The sequence below is a fragment of the Mandrillus leucophaeus genome, unplaced genomic scaffold (assembly GCF_000951045.1).
Source record: "Mandrillus leucophaeus isolate KB7577 unplaced genomic scaffold, Mleu.le_1.0 Scaffold151, whole genome shotgun sequence".
In the NCBI taxonomy this organism is placed as follows: Eukaryota; Metazoa; Chordata; class Mammalia; order Primates; family Cercopithecidae; genus Mandrillus; species Mandrillus leucophaeus.
The window spans coordinates 788,648-812,674 of record NW_012101488.1 but is presented as its reverse complement, the minus strand read 5'-3'; the positions used below and the strand labels follow the sequence as shown (position 1 = coordinate 812,674).

Sequence of the window (24,027 nt, the reverse complement as noted above, 5' to 3'; positions counted from 1 at the left end):
GCCTTCCGGGTTTACGCCATTCTCCTGCCTCAGCCTCCCAAGTAGCTGGGACTACAGGCGCCCGCCGCCACACCCGGCTAATTTTTTTTTTTGTATTTTTAGTAGAGACGGGGTTTCACTGTGTTAGCCAAGATGTTCTTGATCTCCTGACCTCGTGATCTGCCCACCTCGGCCTCCCAAAGTGCTGGGATGACAGGTGTGAGCCACCGCGCCCGGTCATGTGTGTGTATTTTCTACAAAGCAAGCGTGTGTTGGGGATGGATCTGCAGAGGTAATGGCTTGGAATAAGAAGACCTGAGTTCCATCCCTGGCCTGCCAAGGCTGTGATAAACGATCACAAAAACCTCTTTCTTTCCCTCCCTGAAAGGGACACCTGTGGGGTCGCAGGCAACAAGGGCCGTGAGCGCATCATGAAGTAGTGGCACCAGTGTCACAGTGCTGGCTTAGTCAGCAGGAGACACAAATGGGGAAAAAGATGATGGTGGTGGTGATGGTGGCAGCCGCTTCCCGGTATCAGAAACTTACTCTGTGTAATGCATAGTGCTAAGCACTTTCTTTCTTTTTTTTTTTTTTTTGAGACGGAGTCTCACTCTGTTGCCCAGGCTGGAGTGCAGTGACAACGATGGGTTCACGCCATTCTCCTGCCTCAGCCTCCCAAGTAGCTGGGACTACAGGCGCCCGCCACCACGCCCGGCTAATCTTTTTGTACTTTTAGTAGAGACGGGGTTTCACCGTGTTAGCCAGGATGGTCTTGATCTCCTGACCACCGTGTTAGCCAGGATGGTCTCGGCCTCCCATAGTGCTGGGATTACAGGTGTGAGCCACCGTGCCTGGCCTCTTTTTCTTTTTAAACAGTCAAGGTCTTGCTATGTTGCCCAGGCTGGTCTTGAACTCCCAGCCTCCAGCAATCCTTCCGCCTCAGCCTCTCAAAGTGCTGGAATTACAGGCCTGAGCTGCCTCACCTAGCTCCCAAGTACTTCCCACGCACAATTTCACTTGGCCAGAGCAGCACCCCTATGATGCTGGCATAACTAGACCTCCATCTTATCAGGGAAGCAATCTGGGAGAAGAAAAGACACCTGCCCAAGTCATGGAGCCTGGAAGTGGCAGGACTGGAACACACCCCAGGACTGTCTTGCTCTGAAACCAGAGCACAGCTTAACTCTCGGCTCCCTTGTCTGGCCTGAGGAGGAGGAAGGGCCGGAGTGGAGGCGGGGTGTGGGGAGCCCTGGGTGGGATGGTGAAAGGCATGAGCTCCAGGGAGAGACACTGGTGTGCAGCAGCTGGTGGGCAGGGCCTTGCTGCCGCAGGGATGGGGCTCTGCCGCTCGCCCAGCAGGTGGTAGCCAGCTCCCCAGGGAGAGGGTGAAGGTCAAACAGAGCTTATCTCCCTCTCCCGCCGCCAGCTGTGGCCCTCACAAAGGGACAGGGAGAAACCTGATGCCAGGCATCAGGTGACAGGCAGAGAGATGTCTGGCATTTGCACACAGGTACAATGGTACCCACGAGATGCAAGGACAGGTTGGGCATCAGGGGGCGGTGATGACTCACACCATCCGTGCCAGCCTGGAGCAGGGCGGGGGAAACAGACACAGTCATCCAAGTGGGAGTCAAAACACCAGGAAGCAATGCTGTGCGGGGCCGGGGACACGGTGGGAGGGCGTCAGCTCTCAGAGGAGGGATGGGGAGGGAGGACGTCCAGACAAGACTGAAGGAGGAGTATTTAGGGCTGCTCCCTAACGACCATGCTGACCTCTGGCTGGAGACGACCTTCCCATGTCCCGGTGTCCACCACATGAAATTGGGATGTCTGTGAGCAGGGTTCACAGAGCACCAGAGTCAGGAGGTCCTAGCTAGGGCCCAGGGGCCCAGATTTTAACAGGCCCCCATATGACTGTGATGGCAACCAGCCTCAGAATAACCATGCTTTGCAATGCAGGTGTTACTTTGCTATTTTGGAATGAACAGAAAGGAGCCAAGGGTGAGCCGGCCTTGAAAGGAGTGTTCCCAGAGGCTCAACCGGGCTCAGGTCTGGGTCTTCATTCAGGAGTCCCTGTGCAAACCCCGCAGCAAGCAGCAACCACTGGGGCAGGCTTAAGTGTGGCAGTGGGAGCAGGCCCGGCACCAATGCACACTGGGAGGGGAGCACTGGGGATGACACGGGATGGCGACCCAGTAGACCCTGGTGAGGACTTCCCTCATTCTGCGGGAGACCGGAGCCACTGGGGGCGGGGGTCAGAGCAGCGACAGGATGGATTCAGGCTCATGGGAGGCTTGTTTTCTGCAGGAGTAGGGTACCCTGCAGTACTCACGGGGAGGGGCCTGGTCGTGCACGTGGGCAACCAGGAATGACACACCAGATTTCCTGTAAGTGCTCTTCCATCTTGGATGGTGACAGCCTCACCTGTCCCTGGATTTTGGCGGCTGAGCCCCTGCTAGTGCTCCAGTTCCAAGAGGGGTTGTGGGACACAGGCGAGTCAATGCCCGCAGCCCAGGCACTGACACCCTGCTGGTTAGGTCCTGTGCTGCCCGGACCCCACAGAAGCCCCCGAGCGACCCCAAGAGACATCCTTTTACTATCCCCTTTTCAGAGTCAAGGCTCACAGAGGCAGGAGTACAGACTAAAAGGCCCAGGTCTGCCTCAACTTTATTATTGTTTTTCTCCATATTAAACTTGTAGTTTTATTCAGGTTTGATTTTAACAAATGTGTTGGGGAGAGAGACTGCAGGGAAGGGTAAAGCCCATGGGGGCAGGACCCTTCCCCTCTCCTCCTCTTCCTTCCCCATCTTAGGTAGGGCAGAGGGCTGGCTCCAGTCTGTGGGGATGGTGCTTAGGGTAAAGGGCCATGGCGAATAGGGGACCAGACCAGGGATGAGTGGGGAGGGCACAAGGACCATGTGCCAGAATCCACCACTTTCTGATTCCAGGTTGAATTTAAAAAAATAAGTAAGGCTGGGTGCAGTGGCTCACACCTGTAATCTCAGTACTTTGGGAGGCCGAGGCAGGCGGATCACCTGAGGTTAGGAGTTCAAGACCAGCCTGGCCAACATGGTGAAACCCTGCCTCTACTAAAAATACAAAAATTAGCCTGGCATGTTGGCGCGTGCCTGTAATCCCAGCTACTCCGGAGGCTGAGGCAGGAGAATCGCTTGAACCCGGGAGGTGGAGGTTGCAGTGAGCTGAGATGGTGTCACTGCACTCTAGCTTGGGCAACAGAGTGAGACTCTGTCTCAAAATAAATAAATAGACCACAAGCATCACCCACCTTCTCCCCTGACCAGGGCTGTACTGCAAGCAGGGAAAAGGATGGCAGCTTCACCAAGGCCATGGCTTTGCTAGCACCTGGCCAAAGGAGCTAGACGAAGGGCAGGGGCTCCCCGACAGATTGAGGGGGTGGGAAAAACCAAACTAAAACGTCAAACATATTGTGTAGGAGGAGTCCAGCCTAGGGAAGGCCAGGGGACGGGCCTCTGCAGGCTCGGAGGATCACTGCTGCCACCGCCGCCAGTCACCCTGGGAGCCAGTTCTTTTGCCATGGCCTTGACTGCAACAGCTGCCTCCTATGTCATGGCAGACAGCACGGTGATCAGGGGCCCTTCTCCACAGTTGTACTTTTGCTCGATCTCCTTGCCAAGGTCTCCTCAGGCAGACGAAGGTCCTCTTGCACCTCCCTGATGTCCTGGAGCAGTGAGGGGTACCCACCCTAGATGCCAATCAGCTGGAAGTCATTCCTTTTGATGTTGGGGACATCCACATTATAAGTTGATAGGCAATTATCTTTATATTTCTTCCTCGTAAAGATGTCAGTGCCAACCAGCTGGACCTTGGCATGGCTGTGCTTGCCAGTCTTACAAGTAGACATCTCGACCATCTTACAAGTAAGGCCAGCCTTTGAGCACCATGAAGCCATTGTTACATAATGCTGAGCACCGCATTGGGAAGGAGGCCGAGGCCCCTGCCTCTCTTGTCTCGAAGTCCAAATCATCTGCCATTTTAAGAGGCTTCAATTCCAACTCTCGCAAACACACTGACTCAACCCAGTCTTCTTACTGCCTCTGGGCCTTCTGCTGCCGCTGCCTCTACCACCTTGCCTTGACTTTAAACACAGCTGCAGGCATCACACTATCTTGCTTAAATGATCAGACTAGGCTCTGCAGCAACTATCAACTCTGCCTTGTAGCATGAAAAGAGTAACAGACAGTATATAAACAAATGAGCCTGGACATGTGCAAATAAAACTTTATTTACAAACTCTGTCGGCTGGCCTAGGCTGTGGCTGCTGTGGACTGTTAGCTAAGCTCCATCAGAGATCCTTCTGGAAGGACATACAATAAACTAGGTGGATGCTTTTAGGAAGGCAAAGCTGAAGGAGGACAGGGAGAGAAACTTAATTCTCTATATATACCTTTTTAAAAATGTTTAATTTTATTGATACATAATTATTATACATATTTATGGGGTACATGTGGTATTTCGATAAATGCATACAAGGATTGAGTCAGGGTAATTATCATATCACCTCAAACATTTATCTTTTTTTTTTTTTTTGAGATGGAGTCTTGCTCTGTTGCCCAGACTGGAGGGTAGTGGCACGATCTTGGCTCACTGCAACCTCCGCCTCCCGGGTTCAAGGGATTCTCCTGCCTCAGCCTCCCTAGTAGCTGGGACTACAGGCGCGCACCACCACACCCGGCTAATTTTTGTACTTTTAATAGAGACAGGGTTTCGCCGTGTTAGCCAGGATGGTCTCAATCTCCTGACCTCATGACCCGTTCGCCTCGGCCTCCCACAGTGCTGGGATTACAGGCGTTAGCCACTACACCCAGCCCAAACATTTATCATTTCTTTACGTTGAATCTCTGTCCACCTTTTCACATCTTTTGAATACTGAGGCACATACACGTCTAGTCATAAGCCGCATAAAGCCATTTCAGTCAATGATGGACTGCGTATGCAGGCGGTGGTCCCATAAGATTTCCCACTATATGTTTACCGTCCGTTGTCTATGTTCATATACACAAATACCTACACTGTGTTACAGTTGCCGAGGGTACTCAGCACAGCCACGTGCTATGCAGGTGTGGAGCCCACGAGCACTAGGCTATTCCAGGTAGCCCAGGTGTGCAGTAGGCTATGCCACCTAAGTTTTTTTGTTTGTTTTTTGAGACGTAGTTTCGCTCTTCTTGCCCAGGCTGGAGTATAATAGCATGATTTTGGCTCAATGCAACCTCCGCCTCCCCGTTTCAAATGATTCTCCTTCTGCCTCTGCCTCCCGAGTAGCTGAGATTACAGATGCCCACCACCACACCTGGCTAATTTTGTATTTTTAGTAGAGATGGGGTTTCATCATGTTGGTCAGGCTGGTCTTGAACTCCCGACCTCAGGTGATTCCGCCCGCTTCGGCCTCCCAAAGTGCTGGGATTACAGGCGTGAGCCACCGGGCCTGGCCTATGCCACCTAGGTTTGTGTAAGTCCACTAGGATGTTCACACAACCATGCAATCACCTAATGACGCAGTTCTCGGAATGTGTCGTCATTAAGTGATATAGGACCGTATTACTACACAACTCACACGTTAAGGTGAGAGAAACCGACATCACCAGCCCCTGCGCAGCCTGGCCACAGGCTGTGCTCCTAGTGCCTGTGCTAACTCAGAAGGCTACCATTCCTGAGGCTTCCAGCAGATAATTAGATAATCAATAGGACTTGGTCACCGCTACATGCACAGGGATGGGCAGGGTGGGGAGAGAAGCTAGGAAGAACCTGGCTTCAAGCCTGGGTGACTGGGAAGCTGGTGGGGTCCCAAGCCAGGAAATACCGCAACACGTGGAAATAGACAGAGATGTTATTTTCTTCTGACAGCATGTAGGCAAATGTTATTTACAAAATTTCAAGAGAGAAGAAACACTTATTGTGGTATTTTCCAGAATTCTCAAGCCACGGAGGTAGGGCAAGGGTGCAGTAAAGTCACACCTGGAAACCAGGCCTGAGCTCTTGTTCACGACAATAAATAACCACCAACATGGCAGAGCCCCATTCCGCCACAGCGCGGGGGACTTGAAGCCAGGTGCCTGGGTTCCGATCCCTGCTCCGTCGCCAACAGCACAGAGCGGTGACCGCCCTGGGCCTCCCTGCTGCATCAACAGCACCTTCCCAAGGAGGGCTTGGTGAGCTCACCCAGTCTGGCACTCAGCACTACAGGGCGCACAGGAAGGGCCCCTGTCCCCGACCCCCCAGAACCGTGTGTTACAGTTGCTGCCACCACTCTGTGCCTGCCACATGCACCTACCCCACAAGGGGGCACCATCACCATTGTTCCACCTCACAGGCTCTGCAGGCAAGGTCCCAGCTGGGAGTCTCACGGCAGGTGGGTGACCAGCCCATGTGGGACAGCATCTCCAGGAGCAGCCTGGGAACCTGGTGCTGGGCCTCTCTGCAGGACTCTCCATGCTTGTCTGAGCCCCCATGACTTGAGCACCATCCTCCCCTATCCGGGTGGTTGGGCTGCACACCCGCGGGCAGGAGGCTGGGGCGCGGGGGGTGTGGGCCACCTGCCCTGAAGCCTGCACACTTGCGGCAGCCCCACAGGGAGAGATTTCAGGTCAAGTGAGAAACTCATCCTACAGGGAGCTCTGCCTTGGCGTGGGGTCTGGGAAAGGACGAAGTGGTCTGAAGCCAGAATGGCCCACTTCTCTTCCTATCTTCCCCTGGGTGGGCCAGCTTTGGTCACCCAATCTCTCTCACCCCAGGACTCTGGGCAGGCCTCTTCACATTACCTTGACTTCCCGCTGTCCTCCCCAAAGGTCCTATGAGTGGATACAAGTGGATAGGTGCCCTGTCCCCAACCTCTGTTACAGTGATTGGTCAGGGACAGGAAGGTTACAGAGCCAGCCACAGCCGGTCCTAAGGCCTGAGATGGAACTCTCAGGAGAGAGAAGCTCTCTTCCCACTAGGGTGGTTAAGACTGCATCCCATTTCTAGAGCTACTGACAGCCATTCCTGCACCCGTCAGGAGGGAACAGCCTCCCGAGAATGAAGCCAGCTCAGAGGAAAGCCAAGCTCAGATATTTTTTTTAGATGGAGTCTTGCTCTGTTGCCAGGCTGGAGTGCAGTGGTGCGATCTTGGCTCACTGCAACCTCTGCCTCCTGGGTTCAAGCAATTCTCCTGCCTTAGCCTCCTGAGTAGCTGGGACTATAGGCGCGTGCTACCACGCCCAGCTAATTTTTATATTTTTAGTAGAGATGGGGTTTCACCATGTTAGCCAGGATGGTCTCCATCTCTTGACCTCATCATCCACCCGCCTCGGCCTCCCAAAGTGCTGGGATTACAGGCGTGAGCCACTGTGCCTGGCCAAGCTCAGAGATTAAAGAGATATCGTCTGATAAAGAGATATTGTGCCTGACGCCACACTATTCAGGACCCTTCAGATCCATAAGACAACAGATCTTTGCTTTTTGCTTCAACCATTCTGCGTCAGGCTTCGAATTTAGGAGAATTCCAGGCTTCCAATTTAGGAGAATTCCATCTTGCCTCTCATCTGGTAAACATTTCCCAAAACCTATATTTTTGGGGGTCCCCATCTGTCGCCCAGGTGGGAGTTCAGCGGCGCAATCATAGTTCACTGCAGCCTTGCACTCCTGGGCTCAAGTGGTCCTCCCACTTCAACCTCCCAAGTAGCTGGGACTACAGGCACACCCTACCATGCTTGGCTAGTTTTCCTTTTATTATGTAGAGACCGGGTCTCACTATGTTGTACAGGTTGGTCTTGAACTCCTGGGCTCAGGTGATCCTCCTGCCCCAGCCTCCCAAAATGTTGGGATTACAGGTGTGAGTCACCAAGCCCAGCACCCAAAACCTACTCAGGCCAAGCTCTGTGCTGGCACTGGGGAGACAGGGATGGCTCTGAACTGGTCCCTGCCCTCCAGGGGTTCTTGTCTGGCGGGGAAGGAGCACACAGATGATGCGTGAGAGCGAGGAGGGGGCTGTGCGCGCACTAGACTGAGCAAAGGCCAGGCAGACAGGTAGAGTCAGGTCTCAGGGGCCACCTTTCAGCCTTGTCAAAAATCTGGACCTCTCTTGGGAGGATTTCTAGGATCACTGGGGGAAAAAAAAGAAAAGAAAAATAGAAAAATCTGGACCTCTCCACTCACAGGGCATTGTGCTCTGGCCACATCCCAAATTCTTCCCTTCCCCAGAGGGCCTAGTGCTTCCCAGCACCTCACATTCTCCCTCCCCTTTACATATTACATGGTACATGCTCTCACTGCTTACTACTTCAATTCTCAGCTTAAGGGTGCCTTCTCCAGGAAGCCCTCCCTGACCCCCACGGTAGGACAGGCCCCACTCTCTGGCCTCCCCACCTCAGCCCCATCCCCTCTGAGTTGTCACCATCTGGAGACCTGTGTGTCTCCCCCACTGGACTATGAGCCCTAGGAAGACAGTATGGGGTAGTCTGTGGTCCACACTGTTTCCCCAACATTGCCCCACATGGGGCCAGGCACAGAGAAGGTGAGTGAGCAGACAGGGGAAAAGCTCACATCTGGCCGCTGCAGCAGACCCTGAAGGTAGATGGGGATGTTCTGGCCAGGAAGGGCCCGGTCTGCTCCATGCTTAGGAAGATTACTGCAGGGACTTGGCCCAGTGAACAAGGAAGCCTGCAGGCAGGGGAGAGGGATGCCAGGGCCTCGAAGCTGCAAGAAGCTACCATGTAGTGAAATACACTCTAAAATTCTAAAACATGCCCTAAAGCAATCCCTGCACAGAATGGTATGAGCAGCTCTTTATTGAACCCCTTCCCTACCAGGCACTCTGCCAAACACCCGATTACTGCATTTAATCCGCATCATAATCCTGAAGAGTAGAATTTCCAGCCTCTACCACGCTACAGACGCGATGGTCTTCTGAGGTCACACCTCTGGGAGCGGAGAGAGGGAGGCTTGAACCAGAGCTGTCTCTGTCCTGCATCAGCTCCCTGAAGCTCTCAGGCCCCTGGCTTCAAACCGGACAGACAGGTTGTGGGGAACTAGAAATGCAGCCTTCTCAAGAACTTCAAGACAAGGAGGCTGCCAGAGACTGTCTTTCTCTGTTGGGTTTCCAGGATGTGGAGAGCAGGTCCTACCCTCAGTAGAGATGCCCTCATAGGTTTCTTCCTGGTGCCTATAGGAAGACCCAGCCGCCAGAGGCCCTTCACAGGTGCCAGTGCTGGGTGGGAGAGGTATGGACACCTGGCCCAGCCTGGGGTGCACCCACCCCTGGGACAGCCCCCCAAATGCCTCCAATAGGCAGTGGCCCAATCCCCCACAAGCCAGCTCTGTCCCAGAGCCTTCTGCACAATCAGCGAGACAAATCCAGGGGCAGTGGCAGAACAGCATCAAGGCTATGATGCAGGGAGGGAGGGAGGGAGGGGACATGGAAGCAGGGAGGATGGCCAGGCTGGGATCAGCTGCCTCCATCTGGAAAAGTCTCAGAGATGGCAAAGATGCAAAAGGCGTCCCTGGCAGAGAGAACTTTGTGAAGAAAGTGCGGGTGCAGGAGGCTGCCTGATGCATCTGGCAGTGAGTTGCACAGATCAGGACCTGGAGTGTGAGATGAGAGGGGTCAGCAAGGAGACTGGAGGGGTCAGGGTCCTGCTTATGGAGCACGGGAGGCAAAGCGTACACATGGGAGAGCTGCATGGCCAGACCTCACTTGGGGGCGCTGGGGATGGGCTGCTGTAGTCATTGAGGTCCTGATCCTTGCCAGTGGCAGAACCATCTGAACACAGTGCCCCAGGGCCTTTGCACCTGTTACCCCCTGCCCCTGACCACCCCTCTTCCTCACATCCCAATGGCTCCTTCCCTCCTTGCCTGCAGGTCTACACTCTCAAGTCACCTCCTTAAAGGCCTTCCCTGGTCACCCTCCAAAAAGTCAGCCCCTTTATCACTGTGAATCCCTGCTTCCTTCTCTAGGTGGCACTTCTTATGACCTAGCAGGAAGCGTACTAATCTGTGTATTTATGCTATAATGAGGGGAGAACTCTTCTTACCCCTTTTGTTCACTGAAATATCCCCAGAAAGGTCTTCACTGGGCACACAGTAAGTGCTCAATAAATATATGTTGACTGAAGCAACACGAAGGTGGGGCTGGGGTGGGTCTCTGGAGTCAGCGCAGGTGTGAGTCCCCAGCTCAGACAGGACCAGCTGGGTGAACTCAGGGAAGGTCCCTTCTTGTCTATGGCAGGCTGTTGGGTACCCCGCACTCAGGAAGTGAAGGGATGCATGTGACGAGGTCATCAACCGATGTGCTCAGCCCAGAGCCAGCCTGGGGCAAATGCCTTCTACACACCTTCACTGGGTGTCCAGTTGCTTCCTGCGCTCCCACAATGCCACAGCCTCAGTTGGGGAGCAGGGGAGGGACAGAACCACACAAGGCCTCCTGGGGCCTGAAATAGGGAGGAGGAGGCAGAAAAGCACCCACAGAGCTTTCTGTGGGAGCCCCACGCCCTCAAGGCCTCGCTACCTCTGCGGATGCGCTGCTGCACAGTCTCTGTCCCTGCAAAACCACACGTCTACGCTGCCCACGTGGAGACCATCCTCACTCCCGCCTCCAAGCCCTTCCCCAGGCTGCTCCACCCAGAATCAGTCTGATCAGTCATGTAAGCCCAATGCAGCGGGCTTCCCAAGGGCAGGCATTTCTCAGGGGAGTATCTTTACTGAAGGGGGCCCCAGGGCAGGCTGATGTGCTCAAACCCAGATCTCTAAGTCCAATCCTGGAGCAACCACAGAATGACGCCCGTGGAGGCCCCGGCACCCCATTGCAGGCATCCAGAGGCCCCTCAAGAGCAGGGCTCACACCAACCTCTGGACTCCCTGTATAGACTGCACACAGCTGCCTACACACCTCTCGGGTCCTTGCGTGAGGACGCTGTATATTCACTGTGTGGCACTGGTCAGATTTCCTGGGTGGAGAAGGCTCTTCCTGTATTTGGTGAGCTCCCTACCTAGGGAATCCAGTGGCCTCACTCCCGCCCATCCAAGGCCCAGGTGTCCTCCTGCCTGGTGACATCCTCCCCACACATTCCCTTGCTATGAATCCTGCAAGGGTCTGTTTCTGGGCTTACAGCCGAGAGCCGCGGCTGACACACGCACTGCCTCCCATGGCAGGGAGACAGACGCTGTAAGAAGGAAAGTCCCTCATCCCAAAGTGTGAGTGTGAATGCAGGTCTGTGCTTCTGACCCCCTCCTTCCAGCCACCGTCCTGCATTTCCCAACAGTGATCATCTCTACCCTCTTCCACCACCCCCATAACCCCTGGTGGCACTCAGCAGAGAGGGATGCGGGAAGAGAACAAACACTGCGTAGGGCCCTTCTACTGCGCTTTACCACTGCAGCCGTAACTCTGCGCCTACTCCCAAAACTAAGCGACTGACAAACTTGATCTCGTTTCCACTTCCTAACAGCCCTGAGAAATAGAAATTATCTCCGCAACTTTCCAGAGGAGGCTCAGAGATGAGAAAGGGCCTGACCAAGGACATGGTTCCCTCTCAGAGGCAATTTGGCAAGACCAGTCAAAAGTACAAATGTGTGGGGCGCAGTGGGTCACGCCTGTAATCCCAACACTTTGAGAGGCCAAGGCTGAGGCAGGCAGATCACCTGAGGTCAGGAGTTGGAGACCAGCCTGGCCAACATGGTGAAACCTTGTCTCTACTAAGAATACAAAAATTAGCCAGGTAATCCCTGCCTATAATCCCAGCTACTTGGGAGGAGAATCGCTTGAACCTGGGAGGAGGATGTTGCAATGAGATAGGTCCAGCCTGGGCAACAGAGCAAGACTCCAGCTCAAAAAAAAAAAAAAAAAAAGTACAGATGCCATGCATATACCTTTTGATTAGCAATTCCACACCTGGAGATTAATCCTACAGACATACTTGCAAAGATGGAAAATCATACATGTAAGGACAGTCACTGCAGCAGCTTGAGAATGCAGAACTGGAACCAACCACAACATCCACCATCAGGAGCCGGCCAGTTCCCCAGAGTTCATCCAGGCAGTGGAGCCCTGCCGCCACCGAGAATGAGTGTGCGCTCTCTCAGCCAACAGAGAATAGTTTTCAAGACACAAACAAAAAAGGCAGGCGCAGAACGGTACGCTCATGAATGCTACCCTTTACACAAGAAATGGGGGGGAATAAAAAATCTGTGCACATCATTTAAAAGCTAATGAACACAGAGATGGAGCAGCCAGTGAAGCAGCCGGGAAGCGGGAACAAAGAGGACCCCAGTCCCTTCTCTGGGCTTACTGGCAGTCCCTAAAGCCCCTCCTGGGGCGGCAGCCTCCCTCAAACAGAAAGGCTGTGCCGGGGGCTGGTGGGTGGAGCTGGCTCTTCTCTGAGCACCACACCCAGCTACCTCTCATGGGTGCAGAGCGCCACAGAGAGCCCAGCCCTATCTGGCCACTTTTCCAGTGGTCTGATCCAGGGCCTGGGCAGATGACAGTGGAGGACAGAGAGTGCTGGCTTGGGGTAGAGTGTTCCCACTGTTTCAGAAGCAATGTATAGGTAAAATGATAGCTATGTTAGAGCTGCTGCAAAATAATGCGGGTGAGAGTGGCATGGGGATAGATGGGAACAGACTGACCACATAGTCATCAATTCTGAAGCCGGAAAGTGGGTCGTCCATCAGGCTCATTATACTCCTACTTTGTTGTGTCTGAAAATGTCCATCAAAAAACAGTTAAATGGGCCAGGCACAGTGGCTCATGCCTGTGATCCCAGCACTTTGGGAGGCCAAGGTGGGCGGATCACTTGAGGTCAGGAGTTGGAGACCAGCCTGGCCAGCAGGGCAAAACCCCATCTCTACAAAACACAAAAATTAGCCAGGTGTGGTGACACATGCCTGTAATCCCAGCCACTCAGGAGGCTGAGGCAGGAGAATCGCTTGAACCTGGGAAGCAGAGGCTGCAGAGAGCCGAGATCACGCCACTGCACTCCAGCCTGGGTGACAGAGAGCAAGACCATCTCAGGAAAAAAAAAAAAAAAAGAAAAAAAAAATTAGACAGGCATTCTGGCATGTGCCTGTAATCCCAGCTTCTCGGGAGGCTGGGGCGGGAGAATCACTTGAACCCAGGAGGTGGAGGCTGCCGTGAGTGAGATCACACCACTGCACTCCAGCCTGGGTGACAGAATGAGACTCCATCTCAAAAACCCAAAAAACAAAACAAAAAGTTAAATGAGGAAAAAAAAAAAAAGGCAGCAGCTGCTCAGAGGTGGTGGCCCACAAGAAGCTCAGAGGCGGCAGCTGGGCCGGGAGGGAGGTCTGGCACCAAGGCCAGTCTCTCATGACAGCATCACTTATAAAGCCCAGCCCGGCTGTGGGGCAGCCACCTGGGTGGCTCCCTGGGGCCCGGCCAGCAGGTGCTCAGTGAACGTGGGCTAAAGGAAGGAAGGAACTTGGGCCTCATGCCCACCCCTGAGGGACAGGACAGCCAGATGGAGGCTTGTCAAAGGAGAACTCTGAGGCACATGGTGAGGGGTGGCAGGAAGCTGGGGCTCCTGGCACAAGTCCGTAACTGTGGTGTCCCAACGTTCGCCAGGGAGCCCACCAACAGCTGTCATTTACTACGCAGTTACCTCAGGCAACCCCTTGACATGCCTGAGCTCACCGAAACCTTAGTGCATCCCTGGGAAGGGGACACGGCCAGGACCCCCAACCCAAGACAAAGAAGAGGAGAGTCAGAGAGGCCACAGCCCCGGGTGACCACACAGGCCACACACCGTGGGGATCCTCCTCTTGCACTGCCGAGCCACTAGGACCTTCCGAGTCAGCCTCCTAAATAAGACCCCGAAGTCACCTCTGTGGCCACGCACCTACCTTCCAGGAGCAATGTCCTCAGATGCCCTGTGACACAGGTCACAGGTCCCGGGCTCCTCGCCCACTCTGCACTGGGGAACCCTCTCCCCTGCTAAACTGGGATTTCCTCCGGGCACTCGTGGGGACAGCGGCTGGGTGCCGGGAGGCCTGGACATAGAATGGGGCAGTGACACCGGCCAGCCTGAGGGGAGGGCTGCAGCTGCCTGTGTAGGCAGTCGGAAGCCCAGGCAGGGACTTCTGACTGCTGAGCCCGTTCGGAAAAACCTCTGCCTGCGACTCCTTGAGAAAACCGAAGAGACACTGGTGGTGAGTTCTTCTTCCCAGTGAACAACCGTCAGGCACCTCCACCCCCACCAGCCTCTCAGTAACCCAGAGGCCTGTGAAACGCGGATCACGCGGGGGCTGGAGCTGTAAGGCTGCGGAGGGCACCTTCCCCAGCAGCCTCGGGCTCATCAGCTGAGCCACTGAGTCAACAATGCCAAGGACGAGCACTGGCTTACGAAGCCAGGCTCCTGCCAGGTGCTGCTCTAGGACTAACTCCACGGCCTCACTCTTGCAGCCCGGTCTACCAGCTGCCCTAAGCCTTTGCTCAGGTGGCCCCACTGGCCTGTCCCTGCCTCGGGCGGGATGGCTGGGACAATCTCCAGGCTGGGTTTCCCACCACCAGTCAGTCCTTCAGAACTGCATGCCCGTGGCAGGCACACAGGAGACCTGGTGGAGACCTGCAGGGAGACTCCCTGAGATCACCTCCCACCACGGAAGGAAAACCCACATCCTGTGCCTTCCCTGCCATTCAGACCCAAAGCAGGCGCACAATCAGCTTAGGAGACCGTGCCGAGGAGCGGGCCGATGGCTGCCACAGGTTTTCACTGGGCACCGCCTGTCCCTGCACTGAGAGTAAAATCTCAACTCCTCAGCCCTGGACAAGGCCCCCTGACGCCAGCCCTCCGCCTGGGCTCACCCTCGGCTCGTGCACACCTCCTCACCCCTCTGCAGGCTCTGTGACCTGTTCCTGCCTCCTGTCTGCAACTGTTCTTCCCTCCCTCGGAGCGCTTCCCTCCCTCCTGCAGCTTAACCCGCAGCTGACTTGCCATTCAGGTCTCAACTCAAAAGTCACCTCCTGGCCGGGCGTGATGGCTCACGCCTGTAATCCCAGCACTTTGAGAGGCTGAGGCGGGTGCATCACTTGAGGTCAGGAGTTCGAGAAACAGCCTGACCAACATGGGGAAACCCCATCTCTACTAAAAATACAAAAATTAGCCGGATGTGGTGCCACGTGCCTGTAATCCCAGGTACTCAGGAGGCTGAGACAGGAGAATTGCTTGAGCTGGGAGATGGAGGTTGCAGTGAGCCGAGATCATGCCACTGCACTCCCGTCTGGGCAAAAAGAGCAAAACTCCGCCTCAAAAAAAAAAAAAAAAAAAAAAAAAAAGTCACCTCTGAGTAGCCTCTCCTGACCCCTTTCTGTAGCAGCACCCCCACCCCCCTCCCCCACACATACCCAGGCAACGCTCTGCCTCCTCACTGGACACATCCCAATCTCTACGGATCTACTTGCTGGTTTTCTGTCCTAGACCAAGGGCTCCCTGAGTCTAGGGACATCACTGTGGTGTCTGTCGCTGTGAGTCTGTGAATGAATGAATGCACTGACTCACTCTGGGAAACGAAGACAACGTCCACCCTTCCCTTCTCCCCAGAGAACCACGGGCCGGAAGGAAGGGAGCCCGCAAAGCGTCCTGGAAAGTCAGCCTGCTCAGGAGAGGCTGGGATGGCTGGTCCTTTCCTCTCAGACCCCCATGCCCTCCTCAGGCCTGCTGAGGGGCCATGAGTCCTGCAGTTTCCTGGGTGAGAGGAGTTGTTCTCTGCCCTTCCTGGCAGGGAGGCACTACCATCCAGCCGGCGGGTGCCATGGCCACGTGCTGCAGGACAGCCAGCTGCAGGGGGCGGGCTGGGCTTACATAACCAACAAGGAGCCAGGCCTCTAGACCCCAGGCCTCAGGCAGGGATGTGGGCAGGGCCTGCCCACTCCAGTGAAGGGTACAGATGGCAGGTGCCACAGGCCTGTCTTCCCTTCCCCTCATCCTGACCTTCCCAGCTGCCTGCCCCAGCTGAAGATCCTGTTACAGAAACAGATGTGGTCAGAACACACCCACAGCTTTCCAAGTCTCTTGGGATGGAAGGAACAAGGCAGATCAGGCGCAACTTCCCTCATGCCACAGTGCCTCACATACAGCAGGTGCATGGTAAGGCCAATGGCAGGCTTGGATGAAAGGGAAAGTCAAGGCCTTAATCCCTGGGTCCCCAGTCAAACAGTGTGCTAAGCACTCGAGTCTCCCCGTGTGACACGCAACTTTTTTTTTGAGACGGAGTCTCACTCTTGTCACCCAGGCTGGAGTGAGGTGGCACAATCTCAGCTCACTGCAACTTCCGCTTCCTGGGTTCATGCGATTCTCCTCCCTCAGCCTCCCGAGTAGCTGGGATTATAGGTGCCCACCACCACGCCAGGCTAATTTTGTACTTTTAGTGGGGTTTCACCATGTTGGCCAGGCTGGTCTCGAACTCCTGACCTCAAGTGATCCACCCGCCTCAGCCTCCCGAAGTGCTGGGATTACAGGCGTGAGCCACCGCGCGTAGCCGCAACTTTTAACAATAAATAATTATTACGAGCAATGGCAAGCACTTACATATACTACCTCATTTACTCTCTTCAACAACCCTAAGACAGGTAGGGTTTATTATCCCCATTCCAAATGAGGAAACTGAGGAACCTTCCTAAGGCCACAGAACCAGTAAAAGTCACAGCTGGGATTTGAGCCTGAGCAGTCTATGGCTCCACAATCCTTACTCTTAGCCAAACCCTTGACCTTTCCGTTCACGCCATGGTTTGGGGTACAGCTACCCCTCCCCTCCCCTTTCCAAAGGAGGAAACTGAGGCGCAGGGAGATGGAGCACATGCCAAGGACACATATCACAGGCAGGCCCGACTTCAAAGTCCACCTCATCTGGCTGATGGACCCCGTGCCTCACCCAATAGTTTAAGGCATCCAATATCCTGACCCAAGCCAGGTACCTACCCACCAGCCTCACCACTGTCTCCTCTGTTCCAGCCTTGGTTTATTTCCTTCCAGACCCTTCTCTCGATCTGCAGTGGCACTGTCTGCTGGTTGGCCAACTTGTCTCCCACACCTCCCTCTCTCTGGACAGTAAGCCTGGAAGGCAGGGCTAGGTTTGTCTTGCCACTGTTGTGTCCCCAGTACAGGACTGGGCACTGAGCTCAATACTGGCTGAATGCATGCCTGAACCAGTAAGAAAACACAACCAATCCTGTGGTGGAGACTAATAACACCCCCAGAACACAAGTGCCCAAGAGTGTCCCCTAGCCCAGGACTTTCTGCTGGGATGTGCAGGGGGAATTAGGGGGGTTCCTCTGTGGCCTCCACAAGCCCCCAACTGGAAGGAGCTTCCCAAAGGGATGTATACATCTGAGGACACTGGTGACTTTCTGCCTTGCAGTGTGAATGCACCTTTTGAAAATTTAATTTCTTATTTTTTGTGGAGATGAAAGGTCTCACTTGTTGCCCAGGGTGGTCTTGAACTCCTGGCCTCAAGCGATCCTCCTGCCTCGACCTCCCAAAGTGCTGGAATTATAGGTGTGAGCCACTATGCCCAGCCTGTGAATGCACCTTCTAAATACATGAAACAGCAACCTAGTGAGGGCATGGCCTTTGCAGTCAGACCTTGTACTTGGGGGTGCCTATTTGGGGGTGTCTGCAGAGCCTCCTTCTCTAAAAACTGCCCTCCACCCCAACAAGTGTGGGCTGGCCCTCTACCGCCCATTTGACAGGGAGGATGTGGGGGTCCTAGCTAAGCTTGCATGAGCTGCCCGGGTCAGGGGGCTGGACTGGGGGATCCTGTTCCAGACACCAGGAGGGCTGGGCTTGTGTGGCCCACGGCCAGGCCAGTGGAAGAAGTTCTGAAGAGAGAAAGAGGAACAAGGAGTGCATGTGGTCCAGAGAGCAGGTGGCAGACCTGGTTCCTGCCGGCTTTCAGGATCCCTGGGAACAGGCAGAGGCCTGGCCTCCATCCAATGAACACCCTCATTCACCTCCTGTGGCCCCAAGTAGATTCTGGCCCTGATAACTGAACAGACTCCAACTGTCACGAGCAATGGCTCTCGACCCTTCATGGCTGAGTCTCCTCATCTGCAAAATGGAGCCAATGAGACTGAGACTGACACACAAAGCCTTCTCTAAAAGCAGCCACTGAGCTCTCTTGTGTAAAGCGTCTAGTGCTTTACAAGAGGCTGGCGCGTGGCAAACGGAAGTCCCTGTTATTGCAGGGCCCAACGCCTCAGCAGCGCCCGGGAGAGCAGGTGCTGGATGAGCAAAGAGCAAGCAGAGCCAGTTCCAGCCAGGGGCCCGCCAATCACCACCCCACCTGCTACCTCCACCTGCCCCTGGGCTCAGAAACAGTGGCCACACCCACTCCTGTCTGCCCTGAGACAAATATTTACCCAGGGCTGGGCACCTGAGGGTGCCGAAGTGAAGACCTAGGGATAAATAAGCACCAAGAGTGGCAAGGGGGCGGAGAGAACTCTCTGAGGGAGCTCGCAGGGTGGAGGGGAATGCAGACTCAGGGACAAAGGGAGCGACGGCCCAGGGCTGACCCTGCCTCCTCAAATCAGAGGCGGCACTGGGGCCAAGTAACTCTGTTCCTCCATCTACCCATTTCCAGCTTTGCCATGAAGAGTCAAGAGGACAGGAGGCAAAGCTCTCTGGATGCACGGTGCCTGCAGACAGGCTCTGTACCATCGTGCAGGGCAGGGGCTGGGCTCTGGCTGCCTAGGAGGGAAGTTCAGATTTGCCACTGACTAGCTGTGGGGGGCTGGATCTCTCCTTCATTGGTAAAATGGGGCAGCAATTCCATCTACCTCGTGGGATATGGATGGGATAAAACTAGCTGATGCACAGAGGGCTCAATGCCATGCGTGGCACCCAGTGGGCGTTCCACCAACGCTAGCTATTATGATTCCTGTTATGGATCTACGGGCCCACGGTGGCCCCCATACAGCCTAAGTGCTCTGGGACTGCAGGAGAAGGCTGGCCTTTTCTACTTTTTTGTAAGGGTAATGCACATCTTCCTGCCCTTACCCGCTTCAGAAAAAACACGCCAACACTCGAGCTCCCAGAGGGCCAGGTGGGCCTCACATCAGCCCTGCACACTATGGAAGGGGCGTGTAGTTAGGCACTGACTCTTCTCTAAGCTGTCGAGGGTAGGAGCCGTGACCCCTCCCTCTGCCACAGAGCCCAGCACAGGTAAAGGAATCCTGGACACTCAGGCATTAGGGGAAGTATGAGGCTTTGGGCTCACATGGCCTTGGGGTTCAGATCCTGGATACTGGAATCCATTTCTTCCTCTTGATCCCAACTGCCTCAAGCTCAACAGTACCTGCTTCACCCAGCACCTACTCTGTGCCCCGGGCAGGGTCACGCTGGAAACAGCGTCCAAGATAACCCTAACCCTGGTCTCTGTCCACACAGGGGTCCTAATCCAGTCGGGAAGGCAGACTCATCCCCAGACAGTGACAAGCCAGAGTAGGCAGAGCTGGGGCAAAGGAAACCCCTAACCCAGACTAGGGGTTGGGGCTTCCTGAAAGAGGGACCATCTAACACCACTGGCCACTGGAGGGCAGGGACTGTGAGTCTCGTTCGCATTGCCCCCTAGAACATAACTACACCAGGCACACAGCAGCCACTCCCCTAAGCAGGTGCTGAAAGACAGACAGCCAATAAGGAGACTCTTGGAGAGTGAGCAGGAATCAGTCAGGCAAAAGGAGGTGAGAGCCATTTCAGAAAGACTGGCATTACCTTGAGAAGCCAAACATACTCATCAATTATGACCGGCAATTCTGCTTCTAGCTCCAGACTCTAGCGAAAGTCTTGCTCACGCCCCAGGTGAAATGTATCAGAAGGTAATGCCAGGCCTGTAATCCCAGCACCCCAGGTAAAATGTATCAGATGGAATCCATGCCTGTAATCCCAGCACTTTGGGAGGCTGAGGCGGGTGGATCACTTAAGATTAGGAGTTCGCAACCAGCCTGACCGACATGGTGAAACCCGTCTCTACTAAAAATACAAAAAAATTAGCCAGGCCTTGTGGCAGGAGCCTGTAATCCCAGCTACTCGGGAGGCTGAGGCAGGAGTATAGCCTGAATTCGGGATGCAGAGGTGCAGTGAGCTGATATTGTGCCACTGCACTGTAGCCTGGGTGACAGAGCGAGACTGTCTCAAAAGAAAAAAAAAAAGAAAAAAAAAGAAAAAGCAAGACCCAGGAATTTACTCACAACACAATACCATGTTTATGAAACTCAAAAACAGGCAGAACTAAACACCATGCTTTTCAGCATGCAGACATGGTTGATAAAACTTTTAAAAAGGCCACCTGATGACCCTTTCCCTTTTTATTAAACCTGATACACCTGTTCCCCTCCCCTCAAAAAATAAAACACACAGAATGACACTGACTACAGTCAGGACAGTGGGCTCCCTCTACCCACCCAGAGGCAGTGGTGAGTTAATGGCAATGTTCTCACTCTGAAATTGGGAGGAAGGCTCACAGGTCTTCAACATATTACACTTCAACAACTTACATGTACATTACATACACATTCCATATGCCAAGAAGATAAATGGGCTGGGCAAGGTGGCCCATGCCTGTAATCCCAGTAGTTTGGGAGACTGAGGCAGGCAGATCACATGAGGTTAGGAGTTCGAGACCAGCCTGGCCAACAAGGCAAAACCCCATCTCTACTAAAAAAATACAAAAGTTAGCCGGGCATGGTGGTGCGCGCTTATAATCCCAGCTACTCAGGAGGCTGTGGCAGGAGAATCACTTGAACCTGGGAGGCAGAAGTTGTGGTGAGCCGAGATTGCACCACTGTACTCCAGTCTGGACGACAGAGTGAGACTCTGTCTCAATTGAAAAAAAAAAAAACAAAACTAATAATAATAATTAAAAAGCAGAAGGGAGGGAGAAGAGTGTTGCAACAGAGAGAACAGCATGTGCAAAGGTTCAGAGGAGACAGAGCCCTCGGAGCCTTGGGGAACTGAAGATCACTGTCAGGGTCAAATGAAGCAGGCAAGACAATCCGGCAGAGGACTCAGCAGAGCTGGGGGCATCAAGGTGCTGGACAAGGGTTTGCTGAGTCATTTAGTGGATCAACGCTTCCTAGCACTGCCACCCACCCAAGTCCTCAGTAGGTGACAAGGCCAGGCTGGGGAAAGGGGGCCTCTGAGGAAAGCCCAGTGCTCATCGGGAGTCATTCAGTCCTGCCAGAACCAAGCAGGCTATTTCAGGCCACCTGCCTCAGGCTTCTGGTCATGGGTACCAGATGGCCATCTGAATTCAGAGGCTTTGGGAGTGCTTTAGTTTGGAATTTTAGAAACTGTAAGCTGTTTACTGGTCCAGCAAAGCCTCCAGTGATGGAAATCAGGTGCTTGGGATTTCTTACTGCCCATCCTCACCTTCCTCATCCATAACAAGAGGGTAATGCCACCAACTCTCAGAGGTCTGTTTGGGAACTAATGAACACATTCATTCATTCTTTACGCAACAACCTGGGCTAGGCAGACAGCCGTGAACAGAATAGGGCTGGTCCCTGCCCTCAAGGACTGACTGTGAGGAAGGCAAACAAATCACACAAAAATTTACCAGTTATAAGAAGAAAGCGTATATTACAGGGAAAAACAGAGGGGATACAAATTCAGATTTGGAGGAATAGTTAGAAAAGACCCATAAGAGAAAGGAACATTTCAACTGAGACCTAAAAGCTGAGTAAAAGAAAGAAATGTGGCCAGATGCGATGGCTCACGGCTGTAATTCCAGCACTCTGGGAAGCCAAGGCAGGAAGATCACTTGAGCCCAGGAATTTGAGACCAGCCTAGGCAACACAGGGAAACCCTGTCTCTACAAAAAATCCAAAAATTAGCCAGGTGTGGTGGTATGTGCCTGTGGTCCCAGCTACCAAGAAGGCTGAGGCAGGAGGATCACTTGGGCCCAGGAGATCTAGGCTGCAGTGAGCCATGACTGCGCCACTGCACCGCAACCTGGGAGACAGAGCAAGACTGTCCCCCCACCCCGAAAAAAAAAAAAAAGGAATTCATTAATTCCTTCAGATATTTATCTAGTGTCTATTCTATGCCAGGCTCTATTCTAGGTGCCAGGCTACATAAGTGAACAAAACAGCCAGACATCCCATCTCAAGAAGCTTACACTGGAGGGGGACACGAGGTCATAAACCAACAGGAGCCACACAAAAGTCCAGGCCACCCTTCCAGACAGAGGGAAGAGTCAGCTGTGAGGACCCTCCAATGGGGCAGAGGGGCAGCAGAGCTGAGGCTGCAAGTGGGCGACAGATCCTCAGGGCAAAGAATGGTATTACTGAAGGGTCAGGAAGCTACTGGAAGGAAACAGTACATGACACATGGGACCCTCACACAGAGGGTACTGACGATGTGGTGGCCATGGCCGTGGGAGATGAGGGAGTCTGGGCTCCTGCTGAAACTTGAGGCTCCTGGGACGTGCTGAGCCTCCATAGCTATGGTGGGCTGGATGTGTCCAGGGACCCAGGCAGGACTGCTCTGGCTTCTGCCATCTTCTCCAAAGGAGTATGACCTCAGCAAGTGACCAATGACCCCAAGTAGCAGTTTTCTTATCTACAAAAATGTGGGGCACCAACAGGTTCACCGGGTTGCTCGGTCTGGTGCTCAGCAAACGGGGCTGGAGTTGTGGTTACAGTGGACCCACTAACCTGCTAACCCTTTTCCCAGGCTGGGCCTCCACTAAAGCACCCTCTCTCCTACACTGCAGGGCTTCCAAGGCCTATGCTGCCACTGTCTCCTCTGCCCTCTCTGAAGCCCCCAGCCCTGTGTTCCTCCATCCCAAGCTGTTCACACTGAGATAGGGCTTTGCTATGAAGACTCAGTGAAATAGGAGAGAAGAGAAAGTGCTTCTTTTTAGTGTCCTGCCCCCGTCCCCCACGTTTCCTGCAAGACAAATGATAAATGAGAACAAATATATGTGCACAATACAATTATATCTATCTTCAATAGAGAAGGAGTCCTCATAAAAGGTCCGAAAACAAAAATAGGCAAAGGTCATGAAGAACCAATTCCCAAAACCATGTAACATGTTAACAATAAACAGGTTAGGTCAGGCACAGTGGCTCATGCCTGCAATCCCAGCACTTTGGGAGGCCGAGACAGGAGGATCACTTGAGACCAGGAGTTCGAGACCATCCTGGGCAACATAGCGAGACCTCATCTCTACAAAAAACACAAAAAGACTGGGCGCGGTGGCACACACCTGTCATCCCAGACTTTGGGAGGCCAAGGCGGGTGGATCACCTGAGGTCAGGAGTTTGAGACCAGCCTGACCAACATGGAGAAACCCTGTCTCTACAAAAAATGCAAAATTAGCTGGGTGTGGTGGTGCATGCCTGTAATCCTAGCTACTCAGGAGGCTGAGGCAGGAGAATTGCTTGAACCCGGGAGGCTGAGGTTGTGATGAGCGGAGATCGTGACACTGCACTCCAGCCTGGGCCACAGGAGTGAAACTCCACTAAAAAAAAAAAACAAAAAAAAAACCGAAGTTAACTGATAGTCAAAAAAACGCTCACTAAAACAAGACACCATCTTAACATCAAGGCACCCACATGCAAATAGTATTCATTCAATCATTTAAAAAACAAATCTGGCCAGGCGCAGTGACTCACGCCTATAATCCCAGCACTTTGGGAGGCTGAGGCAGGCAGATCACCTGAGGTCAGGAGTTTGAGTCCAACCTGGCCAACAGTGAAACCCTGTCTCTACTAAAACTACAACAATTAGCCGGGTGTGGTGGTGCGCGCCTATAATCCCAGCTACTTGGGAGGCTGAGGCAGGAGAATGGCTTGAGCCTGGGAAGTGGGGGATGCAGTGAGCCAAGATCACGCCACTGCACTCCAGTCTGAGCGACAGATTGAGACCCTGTCTCTGGCCATGGTTTAAACCAAGAAGCAGAAAAAAATAGAGAGACCCTCTCTCATAAAAAAATCTAAAGCTAGGCCGGGCGCGGTGGCTCAAGCCTGTAATCCCAGCACTTTGGGAGGCCGAGACGGGCGGATCACGAGGTCAGGAGATC

General features: G+C 53.8%; 1 protein-coding gene and 1 pseudogene across 1 annotated transcript in view; both read right to left on the bottom strand.

The window, feature by feature from the left end:
* The window catches only part of PPP1R37 (protein phosphatase 1, regulatory subunit 37), a 55,606-nt gene that overhangs the window by 14,270 nt on the left and 17,309 nt on the right, over nt 1-24,027 (bottom strand). The gene's annotated exons all lie outside the window — the stretch shown is intronic.
* On the bottom strand, nt 3,417-4,016 carry LOC105535878 (annotated as a pseudogene).